Source organism: Elaeis guineensis, chromosome 7, assembly GCF_000442705.2.
Source record: "Elaeis guineensis isolate ETL-2024a chromosome 7, EG11, whole genome shotgun sequence".
Lineage (NCBI taxonomy): Eukaryota > Viridiplantae > Streptophyta > Magnoliopsida > Arecales > Arecaceae > Elaeis > Elaeis guineensis.
The window spans coordinates 58,555,645-58,568,368 of NC_025999.2; positions in this window are offsets into that span (position 1 = coordinate 58,555,645).

Genomic DNA, 12,724 nt, shown 5'->3' on the forward strand with positions numbered 1-12,724 from the left:
ATTGATCTCCCTATTATGCCAAGCCAGTACTTGACTTTGTCCTTAAGTGAGAAGGGGAATAAGGTCAGTTTAAGTGCATCATCAGTAAAATTTTGAATCTTCACCATGGAACAGATTTCTAAGAACTCATCTAGGTGCTTCTAAGGATCTTTGTTGGTGTTCCCATAAAAAGATGAGAGCATCTGGATTGTTGTCGACTTGATCTTATAATAGCTTGCAGGAATATCAGGTAAGTGGATACAAGTCAATGGATTATAGATGCAAGGAATAAAATATTTCTTCATCTGCTTAGATGGTTCTCTCATTGTTTGGCACGGTTGGAGCGTGCCCTAGCACTCCACCGTTCTTCCCAAATCCACTTCTTTTCTCTACCAAAATCCCTCTTCACTCTCTTGTGATCCCTCCTCCACTCATTCACGTGTTCCTCCAAGTCTCCTTGCCTGCTACTATAGTGAATATGGCTCCAAAGATGAAGCTTCCCCAAAGAAGAAAGTCAATCCGTGAGCCTGAAGAAATTGTCCGAAAGAAAAGGCAAGCTGGTCAGTCTTCCACTGCTCCAACTCTAGCTTCAGTATCTGCTCAAGGTCCCCCTCAATCCTTCCTAAGCCCCAGTAAGAATCCTCTTTCTGATAGAAAAGTCAAAACCGGAAAGAATATAGATTTTCAGTTCTTTGAAAAAGAGGGCTTTACAATTGCAACTAAGATTAAAAACCAAGGATGGGATCTCTACTGCTCCCTTAAGGAAGTCACCTATGTTGACCTAGTTAGAGAATTCTACCAGAATCTACATTATGGAAATGGGTCAGTGACTTCAACTGTCAAGGGTATTGATATTTGCTTGGATTCAAGTATATTGGGAGAAATACTTCAGTTGCCTAGTGAGGGTTACTCTTATATGGAACTCCCAGTAAAAGAAGAGGGGATCAGAATTATTCTAGGAGAAACTTATTCAGGGAGTTTAAATAAATTGGAAGCAAAGATTTTGTCTATTGAGATGAGGATCCTGCATCAGATGGTAACGAAGCTCTTCTTTCCTAGGAGTGGTAGGCATGATTTACTTTCCAGCAGAGATGTTTGTATCATGTTTCATGTCATCACTCAGACCCCCCTGAACCTCCCTGCACTTATGATAGAGGCCATGAGAGAAACTTTGAACAGATCCAAGGCACACTTGCCTTATAGTATGGCCCTTACTAGAGTATTTAGGAGGTTTGGAGTTAGCTGTGAGGGAGAGGCTTCTACTAAGCTCTCTCATGTGGACACTTTCAACCAACACACCCTACACCGAATGGGATTTACAAAGACTGATGGTGGTTGGATCAAGGGCTCTGAGGAGAGAGCTGAAGACAGAACTAAAGACAGAGCTGAAGAAGAAGGTCCATCATCTCCTGTCCATGACTTCAGGGCAGCATCACCAAATATCCAGTTCATTCTTGAGACAAAGGCTGGCCCTTCAGAGTTTACTAGGATGCCCACACCAGTGTATCAGCCAGAGAGCAGAGCACCTCAATCAGAGTTCAGACTGGCTGACGATCAGATCGAGCATATATCACAGCGTGTGGCCTCTCTGCTATCTAGTCAGTGGAGCAGTACTTCTTTTACACCTGGAGCCACTTCTTCTGATCAGACTATGACTCTCCACATCTCCACTGTGTTTCAGATGATATCAGATCAGTCCATCCAGATTCAGCAGCTTGAGGACACAGTCTGGAGACTGACTGGCAGAGTTCTTGACTTGCAGGGGCAAGTCCTTGCTTTGGCCCATCCCAAGCCATAGGAGTCAACTATTGAGGTCACAGACCTCACTGCAGAGGCTGGCAGGCTCAGAGGAGCACTAGAGGGTGGATATGAGTTACTGAGGAAAGAGATCCGAGGATCGAGTGAACATGCAACCACTCAGTTCACTGCTCTACTACAGTCTGTTTCCAGAGCACTGAACGTACTTGATTCCATCAGACTCACCCTTTCTATTCAGTCCTTAGCCTCTCAGCGTTCGCAGCCTCCCAGTTCATCTCGCTCTCCTGCTCGTGCCAGAGGCAGACGGGGTAGAGGACGCACTTCTGATCCATCAGCTTCTCATCCCATATCTGATGACTCCGATCCATGACTTGTCTTGATCATTACTAGATCCTAGGTGTTAGTGTCTTGTTCTAGGATCTGTATTTTAGGGCCATGTATTGACAAATTGGCTGGTTGACTTTTATATTAAGAACTATGTAATGAAACAATTATGGTTTTATGGTATCATTTTTACTTATATCTCTACCTTTTGTAATGATGTCGATCATATTTTGGTTATATATATTCTCCTTGTTGAAATATTGTCTTCTCTTTGTTGTTGTTTGCTGTTAATAATTGCTGCATTAAGGGGGAGCAAACATTTGTGATAAACCCTAAAGGGGGAGAAATTAAAGAATATTTCAGAAAAAGGAGGAGTTAACCATGTTTGATGATGTCAAAAAGGGGGAGAAATTAAACAAAAAGCAAAACCATAAATGATGAGCAATTAAAGAAAAAGCAAACCATCAAAAGCAAAACTACAAATTATGAGAAATTAATGAATGAATTGGAAAATTTAAAGAACAATATCAAAAATACAATGCTAAGTACAATGCAAATAAGTAACTTTTAAAATTACTTCTTTACATATGCTCTGATTTGCTTTAAAAATTTTAAATATGCTCTGATACACTTCAAAATTCTAACTTGCTCTGATACATCTTTTGAAATTTTATTTACCTTGATACATCTTAAGAAATTTAACTTACTCAGATACATCTTAAATTTTTTTTTAACTTACTCTGATACATTATAAAATTTGCTCTGATACATTATAAAATTTGCTCTGATACATTGTAAAATTTTTTCTGATACATTGTAAAATTTTTTCTGATACATTGTAAAATTTTCTCTGATACATTGTAAAATTTTAAAATTATTTTTCTTGCTCTGATACATTGCAAAATTTATTTTTCTCTTGCTCTGATACATCTTAAACTCAAAATGATCTAATATACATTCCAAATCAACTCTTAAACATGCTTTGGCACACATAATTATTTTTTGTATCAAAAGCAATTAAAGCACATAATTATTTTTTGCTCTGATGCTAAAACTAAAATCAAATGAGAATGAGAGGGGATCCACAATCCACACAAGAGAGACAAGAGATCTACAATATACACGAGAGATTGTGAAAGAGAAAAGCAAGAGTGTCCAAAAGGGCATTCAAGAGTATTCAAAGAGAGGTTTTTCAAGCCAACTGTTCAACCTTGATCAAGAGATCTTTCAAAGCCTTCAAGAAGTCTTCAATCAAAGTTCACTTTCTTCTCAAGCGTTCATTTAACTTTTCATCCACCTTGAGGAAATCCAAAAGGGGATTCTTCATTTGAGTAAAGTATTTTTATTGTTATATTCACTCATTTAAGGAGCTGTTATTGTATTAATTTATGCTCTAAACTGTCTTACTCCTTGTGAGTAATTGTTCTTGTTTTTGGAGGGTTTCCAAAATAAGGAAAGGTTGATCCGAACCTGAAATCGGAGTGTTTTGGGTTGGCTTGTACCCGGGAAACAAGTGGACTAGCTTGGGATAGCTAGTGTCGGAGTTTTCGACGTTTGTATTCGGGTTGAATACAAGTATAGTGGATTAAAATTCCCAAGTAGGAGCTTGGGGAGTGGATGTAGGTGCAAGGTTGGCACCGAACTACTATAAATCTTTGTGTTTGTGGTGTGCTTTATTGTTTCTCTTTATTTCTTTATTATATCCTTGCATTCTTGCTTTAGGTAATTAATCTTGATTTAAAGTCTTTCTTCTCATTCATCAAGCTTTTAACAAATACTTTTCATAAGTAATTAGTTCAGCTTAAAATTTTAAAAACCCAATTCACCCCCCCTCTTGGATTGCATAGCTGGGCAACAACTGGTATCAGAGCCCGGTGCTCTAGCCCTTCTTTGATCTAACAATCAAAGAGCCAAAGATCTATGGCAACCCATGTCGGTACTTCTCTAGCCGAGGGGCAATCTACAAACCGACCTCCACTTTTCAATGGGTCTAATTACACCTATTGGAAAGCTCGGATGAAGATATTCATACAAGCACTCGACTATGATATGTGGAGTATCATAGTGAACGGTCCTCACACACTCACCAAGATTATAGATGGTGAGGAGTCAACCAAACTCGAGAAAGAATGGGATGAGGTTGATAAGAAATTGGCATAATTAAATGCTAAAGTGATGAATGTTCTTTATTGTGCAATAGATGCAAATGAATTTAATCGCATCTCTACTTGTGCATCTGCTAAAAAAATATGGGATAGGTTAGAAGTAACCCATGAGGGAACAAGTCAAGTAAAAGAGTCTAAAATAAACATGCTTGTGCATAAATATGAATTGTTTAAAATGGAGCATGATGAGTCCATAACTGTTATGTTTACTCATTTTACTGATATAATTAATGGTTTGAAGAGTCTTGGTAAATCTTATACTAACAGTGAGCTTGTAAGGAAGATTCTCAGGTCATTGCCAAGAACTTGGGAAGCCAAGGTGACTGCCATCCAAGAAGCAAAGGACTTGAACACTCTACCTCTAGAAGAGCTTCTTGGATCCTTGATGACTCATGAACTTAACATGAAGCAACATCAAGAGGATGAAGTCAAAAAGAAAAGAACCATTGCCCTCAAATCCACAGCTTCGCCTGATGATGAAACGGATGACACTGAAGATGAAGAACAGGATGAAGAGATGGCACTCATCATCCGAAGATTTAAGAAGTTTCTAAGAAAAAAGAAACAGGGGATGAGAAAGAAGTTCATAAAAGGGGAACAAAGCAAAGAGAAAGAGAAAGATCAACCCCTTATATGCTACGAGTGCAAGAAGCCGGGACATTTCAGATCCGAATGTCCACAACTGAAGAAAGGTCCCAAAAAGTTCAAAAAGAAAGCAATGATGGCGACTTGGAGTGCGAGTGATGACTCAAGCTCCGATGAGGAAACCTCAACAGAACAAGCCAACCTGTGCCTTATAGCACACGAAAATGAGGTAACTTCTGAATCCACTAGTGAATTTACTTTTGAAGAATTGCATGAAGCATTCTATGATTTAATTGATGAATTAAAGAAACTAGGGATGAAAAATAAAGAACTGAAATTGAAAAATCAGTCCTTAGTGAAACAAGCTGAAAACCTTTCAATTGAAAAATCCACCTTGATTCAAGAAAATCAAAGCTTGAAGAATGAAATTAACAAGCTGAAACCTATAGTAGATAAGTTCACCTTAAGTTCAAACAAACTAAATATGATTCTTGATAATCAAAAAGCTGTATATGATAAGGCTGGACTTGGCTATAACCCCTTGAAGAAACAAAAATTTCTGAAGAATATTTATGAAAATTATTCAAGCAACAAGGCTACAAATATTACTTGCTTCAAATGTGATAGAATAGGACATAAATCATACACATGCCTTAATAACAAATATACAAACACAACTATAAAGAAAATATGGGTTCCAAAAGGAACCATTTTGACTAACCTAAAAGGATCCAAAAAAGCTTGGGTACCTAAGACAGAAACTTGACCTTTGCTTGCAGGTGTGTCTAGCATCCCAAGGAGGAAACAGAAAATGATATCTTGACAGTGGATGCTCGAGACACATGACTGGTGATGAATCACAATTCATCACGCTTGATGCTAAGGATGGAGGGATGGTCACCTTTGGAGATAATGGCAAAGGAAAGATCATCGGGATAGGTAACATTGGTATCACTCCATCTAAATACATTGAAAATATTTTGTTAGTTAAAGGTTTAAAGCATAACCTACTTAGCATTAGTCAATTTTGTGATAAAGGGTATAAAGTTGTTTTTGAATCATTTGTTTGCATTGTGACTAGTCCTATTAACGATGGCATTAAATTTATAGGACATAGGCATGGCAATGTTTATATGGTAGATTTGAATGATTTAGCCAAATTAGACATGCAATGTCTAGTATCCTTGAATGCTAAAATTAATGAGACTAGTTGGCTGTGGCATCGTAGACTTGCACATATTAGCATGCATTCTCTTTCAAAATTAATTAAGAAAGAATTAGTTCTTGATTTGCCAAAATTGAACTTTGAAAAGGATAGAATTTGTGATGCATGCCAATTAGGTAAACAAACTAGAGTTTTATTTAAATCCAAAAATACTGTTTCAACTTCTAGACCTTTAGAGCTCTTGCATATGGACTTATTTGGACCAACTAGAACCACTAGTCTAGGAGGAAAATGATATGGCTTTGTAATTATAGATGATTACTCTCGTTTTACTTGGGTTTTCTTTTTGGAACACAAAATGAAACTTTTCATATTTTCACTAAATTTCATCGAAAAGTCACTAATGAAAAAGGGTTTTCAATTCAAAATATTAGAAGTGATCATGGAACTGAATTTGAAAATCAAGACTTTGAAAATTTTTGTGATGAAAATGGAATTGGCCATAACTTCTCTGCTCCTAGGACACCCCAACAGAATGGGGTAGTTGAAAGAAAAAATAGAACCTTAGAAGAAATGGCCCGTACCATACTCTGTGAAAGCAACCTTCCAAGATATTTTTGGGCGGAAGCAATTAACACAGCATGTTACATTTTAAATCGTGCTTTGATTAGACAATTTTTAAAGAAAACCCCCTATGAACTTTGGAAAGGAAGAAAATCAAATATTGCATATTTTCATATTTTTGGTTGCCGATGTTTTGTATTAAATAATGGCAAAGAAAAACTTGGTAAATTTGATGCAAAATCAGATGAAGCAATCTTTCTAGGTTACTCCTCCACTAGTAAAACATTTAGAGTTTTCAACAAAAGAACTTTAGTAGTTGAGGAATCCATACATGTTGTTTTTGATGAATCTAACGATCTTCCTTCAAGGAAGAATGAGGGTGTTGATGATGCAGATCCACTAATAGAAGGTATGAAGGAGATCACTCTGAAAGATTCAGCAACTCTAGAAGACAAGGATCAAGAAGACAAACAAGATGAGAGAGGTGAAGAAATTCAAGAACAACCTCAAGGTACAAATGTCCTACCCAAGGAATGGAGGTATGTTCACAACCACCCTAAGGAGTTAATTATTGGTGATCCTATGCATGGGGTAAAAACCCGTTCTTCACTTAGAGATGTAGTTAATCATTGTGCTTTTGTATCTCATCTTGAACCTAAAACTTTTGAAGAAGCTGAAAATGATCATAATTGGATTAATGCAATGCAAGAGGAACTTAATCAATTTGAAAGAAATAATGTTTGGACCTTAGTATCAAGACTTAAAAATTATTCAATAATTGGCACAAAATGGGTCTTTAGAAACAAATTAGATGAGCATGGAAATGTAATTAGAAATAAAGCAAGACTGGTTGCTAAGGGATATAATCAAGAAGAAGGAATTGATTTTGATGAAACCTTTGCACCTGTTGCTAGATTAGAAGCTATTAGACTTCTACTTGCATATGCTTACTTTATGAAATTCAAGTTATTTCAAATGGATGTTAAAAGTGCATTTTTAAATGGATATATTGCTGAAGAAGTATATGTAGAACAACCTCCTGGATTTGAAAATCATGCTTTTCCTAATCATGTCTTTAGATTAAATAAAGCTTTATATGGATTAAAACAAGCACCTAGAGCATGGTATGATAGGCTAAGCAAATTTCTACTAAATAATGGTTTTTAAGAGTAATGTAGATACGACCCTCTTTATTAAAAGAAATCAAAATGATATGCTAGTTATACAGATTTATGTTGATGACATAATTTTTGGGTCTACTAATGAATCCCTTTGTCAAGACTTTGCTAAGCTTATGCAGGGGGAGTTCGAGATGAGCATGATGGGAGAACTCACCTTCTTCCTCGGACTCCAAATCAAACAATCAAAAGAGGGAATCTCCATCACCCAAAGCAAGTACACCAAGGAACTACTCAAAAGATTTGGAATGGAGAACTGCAAACCAATTGGCACACCAATGAGTCCTCATGTAAGCTTGACAAGGATGATGAAGGTAAATGTGTAGACTTAAAATACTATAGAGGTATGATTGGCTCATTATTATATTTAACTGCAAGTAGGCCTGATATCATGTTTAGTGTTTGTTTATGTGCTAGATATCAATCTAATCCTAAAGAATCTCATTTGAATCTGTTAAAAGAATCCTTAGATACTTAAATGGTACACAAACTCTAGGGTTATGGTACTCTAAGGACTCACAAATTGATTTATTAGGATATTCAGATGCTGATTTTGCTGGATGTAAATTAGATAGAAAAAGCACAAGTGGAACTTGCCAATTTTTGGAGTTAACCTAATCTCATGGTTTAGCAAGAAACAAAATTCGGTGGCACTGTCTACGGCTGAGGCCGAATACATTGCAGTCGGAAGTTGTTGTGCTCAAATCTTGTGGATTAAGCAACAACTCGAAGACTTTGGAATCAAACTTAATGAAACACCAATAAGATGTGACAACACAAGTGCCATAAATCTATCTAAAAATCCAATTCAACACTCAAGATCCAAACATATTGAAATAAGACATCATTTTATAAGAGAACATGTTCAAAACAAAAATATAATTCTTGAATATGTTTGCACTGAAAATCAATTAGCTGATATCTTTACAAAGGCCCTTAGTGAGGATAGATTTGTGAAATTAGGAGAAATCTAGAATTCTAGATCCATATGCCTGAATTTTCTCAATTTCCAAGAATTGATGTCAAAAATCTTAGACTCAATTTCAACATCTATCCTGTCCCAAAAGCTCAAATTTATCATTCTAAAAAATTATCTTTGAGCAAAACTCCTCCCAAAATTTCAAATTTTTTGGAATTTATTCACATTTTTTCTGAATTTTGAACTTCATGAGTCGACCCCCATGAGTCGACTCAATGGCAAACTTGTTATTTCCTCAAACTTCCCACGGGCTCATTGTTTTTAAAGGACCCTGTTCGTGAGACGACTCATCTTCTCATCTTCTTCCTTCCAAAGCCGACTTCTCCAATTCCTTTTGCTCCAAATCCAAGGATTTATTTCAGGCAATTCTCCCTCCTCCTCTCCACCAAAAATCGCCACCTTGGAAAGGATTTTTGTGCTTTCTCCCATTGTTTGGCACGGTTGGAATGTGCCCTAGCACTCCACCGTTCTTCCCAAATCCACTTCTTTTCTCCACCAAATCCTCTTCACTCTCTTGTGATCCCTCCTCCACTCATTCACGTGTTCCTCCAAGTCTCTTGCTGCTACTTAGTGAATATGGCTCCAAGATGAACTTCCCCAAAGAAGAAAGTCAATCCGTGAGCCTGAAGAAATTGTCCGAAAGAAAAGGCAAGCTGGTCAGTCTTCCACTGCTCCCACTCCAGCTTCAGTATCTGCTCAAGGTCCCCCTCAATCCCTCCTAAGCCCCAGTAAGAATCCTCTTTCTGATAGAAAAGTCGAAACCGGGAAAATATAGATTTCGGTTCTTTGAAAAAGAGGCTTTACATTTGCAACTAAGATTAAAAACCAAGGATGGGATCTCTACTGCTCCCTTAAGGAAGTCACCTACATTGACCTAGTTAGAGAATTCTACCAGAATCTACATTATGGAAATGGGTCAGTGACTTCAACAGTCAAGGGTATTGATATTTGCTTGGATTCTATCATATTGGGAGAAATTCTTCAGTTGCCTAGTAAAGGTTACTCTTATATGGAACTCCCAGTAAAAGAAGAGGGGATCAGAATTATTCTAGGGGAAACCTATTCAGGAGTTTAAACAAATTGGAAGCAAAGATTTTGTCCATTGAGATGAGGATCCTGCATCAGATGGTAACAAAGCTCTTCTTTCCTAGGAGTGGTAGGCATGACTTACTTTCCAGCAGAGATGTTTGTATCATGTTTCATGTCATCACTCAGACCCCCCTGAACCTCCCTGCACTTATGATAGAGGCCATGAGAGAAACTTTGAACAGATCCAAGGCACACTTGCCTTATGGTATGGCCCTTACTAGAGTATTTAGGAGGTTTGGAGTTAGCTGTGAGGGGGAGGCTTCTACTAAGCTCTCTCATGTGGACACTTTCAACCAACACACCCTACACCGAATGGGATTTACAAGACTGATGGTGGTTGGATCAAAGGCTCTGAGGAGAGAGCTGAAGACAGAACTGAAGACAGAGCTGAAGAAGAAGGTCCATCATCTCCTGTCCATGACTTCAGGGCAGCATCACCACATATCCAGTTCATTCCTGAGACAGAGGCTGGCCCTTCAGAGTTTACTAGGATGCCCACACCAGTGTATCAGCCAGAGTGCAGAGCACCTCATTCAGAGTTCAGACTGCTGACGATCAGATCGAGCATATATCACAGCGTGTGGCCTCTCTGTATCTAGTCAGTGGAGCAGTACTTCTTTTGCACTGGAGCCACCTCTTCTGATCAGACCATTACTCCCCACATCTCCACTATATTTCAGATGATATCAGATCAGTCCATCTGGATCCAGCAGCTTGAGGACACAGTCTGAGACTGACTGGCAGAGTTCTTGACTTGCAGGGGCAAGTCCTTGCTTTGGCCCATCCCAAGCCACAGGAGTCAACTATTGAGGTCACAGACCTCACTGCAGAGGCTGGCAGGCTCAGAGGAGCACTAGAAGGTAGATATGAGTTGCTGAGGAAAGAGATCCGAGGATCGAGTGAGTATGCAACCACTCAGTTCACTGCTCTACTTCAGTCTGTTTCCAGAGCACTGAATGTACTTGATTCCATCAGACTCACCCTTTCTGTTCAGTCCTTAGTCTCTCAGCATTCTCAGCCTCCCAGTTCATCTCGCTCTCCTGCTCGTGCCAGAGGCAGACGGGGTAGAGGACGCACTTCTGATCCATCAGCTTCTCATCTCATATCTGATGACTCCGATCCATGACTTCTCTTGATCATTACTAGATCCTAGGTGTTAGTGTCTTGTTCTAGGATCTGTATTTTGGGGCCATGTATTGACAATTAGCTGGTTGACTTTTATATTAAGAACTATGTATTGAAATAATTATGGTTTTATGGAATCATCTTTTACTTATATTTCTACCTTTTGTAATGATGACGATCATATTTTGGTTATATATATATTCTCCTTGTTGAAATATTGTCTTCTCTTTGTTATTGTTTGCTGTTAATAATTGCTGTATTAAGGGGGAGCAAACATCTATGATAAACCCTAAAGGGGAAGAAATTAAAGAATGTTTCAGAAAAAGGAGGAGATAACCATGTTTGATGATGTCAAAAAGGGGGAGAAATTAAACAAATTTAAGAAAAAGCAATCCATTAAAAGCAAAACCATAAATTATGAGTAATTAAAGAAAAAGCAACCCATCAAAAGCAAAACTACAAATTATGAGAAATTAATGAATGAATTGGAAAATTTAAAGAATAATATCAAAAATACAATGCTAAGTACAATGCAAATAAGTAACTTTTAAATTACTTCTTTTCATATGCTCTGATTTACTTTAAAAATTTAAATATGCTCTGATATACTTCAAAATTTCAACTTGCTCTGATATATCTTTTGAAATTTTATTTACCTTGATACATCTTAAGAAATTTAACTTACTCTGATACATCTTAAATTTTTTTTAACTTGCTCTGATACATTATAAAATTTGCTCTGATACATTGTAAAATTTTCTCTGATACATTTAAAAATTTTCTCTGATACATTGTAAAATTTTCTCTCATACATTATAAAATTTTCTCTGATACATTATAAAATTTTCTCTGATACATTGTAAATTTTTTTTCTGATAACATTGTAAAATTATTTTTCTTGCTCTGATACATTACAAAATTTATTTTTCTCTTGCTCTGATACATCTTAAACTCAAAATGATCTAATACACTTTTCAAATCAACTCTTAAACATGCTTTGGCACACATAATTATTTTTTGTATCAAAAGCAATTAAAGCACATAAGTATTTTTTTTTTGCTCTGATGCTAAAACTAAAATCAAATGAGAATGAGCAAATTTTCAAAATACAGCTTGCTCTGATAACAAAAACAAGTTTTCCGCTCTAACACCAAAATCACATAATCTAATGAGCATATCTTCAAATCTTTAAGCAAATGGGCAAATTATTTTTGTATATGACCATTTATATTACATGCCAAAAGAATCATACTCTTTTCAAGCATATACACCTATAATGCATTTCTTTTGAAATTATTGATTCACATAAATGCTTTTGTTCAAATATTTTGTCATCATCAAAAAGGGGGAGATTGTTGCTCCTAGATTGATTTTGATGATTACAAAGCAGATTGAAGGGATACAAATATTTTAAATTGAAAAAGTCTTTATGCTCTTCAGGGGCAAAATTATAATTTTACTAAAATCCTGAATTGATAGTATCATTTGGTAGAACAAATGATTTGTAATCTATTGGTGAAAATTTCATTATTTTTGGGCTTATATTTTTGAAGTTATGAAGGTTTGAAGTGCATGAGTCGACTCATGGCACTATGAGCTGATTGGCACGCAAAAATTTCCCTTGGCACGTTGGATTTTTGGCTTGGCACGACCTGTGAGTCGACTCATGAGTCGACCCACAAGGCATGAGTCGACTCATGAGTCGACCTCTGCTGATTTGGGCCAAAAAAATCCAGAAACCAAATCTCTGGTCTTTGCAACAGAAGTCGACTCATGAGTCGACTCCTGAAGCATGAGTCGACTCATGAGTCGA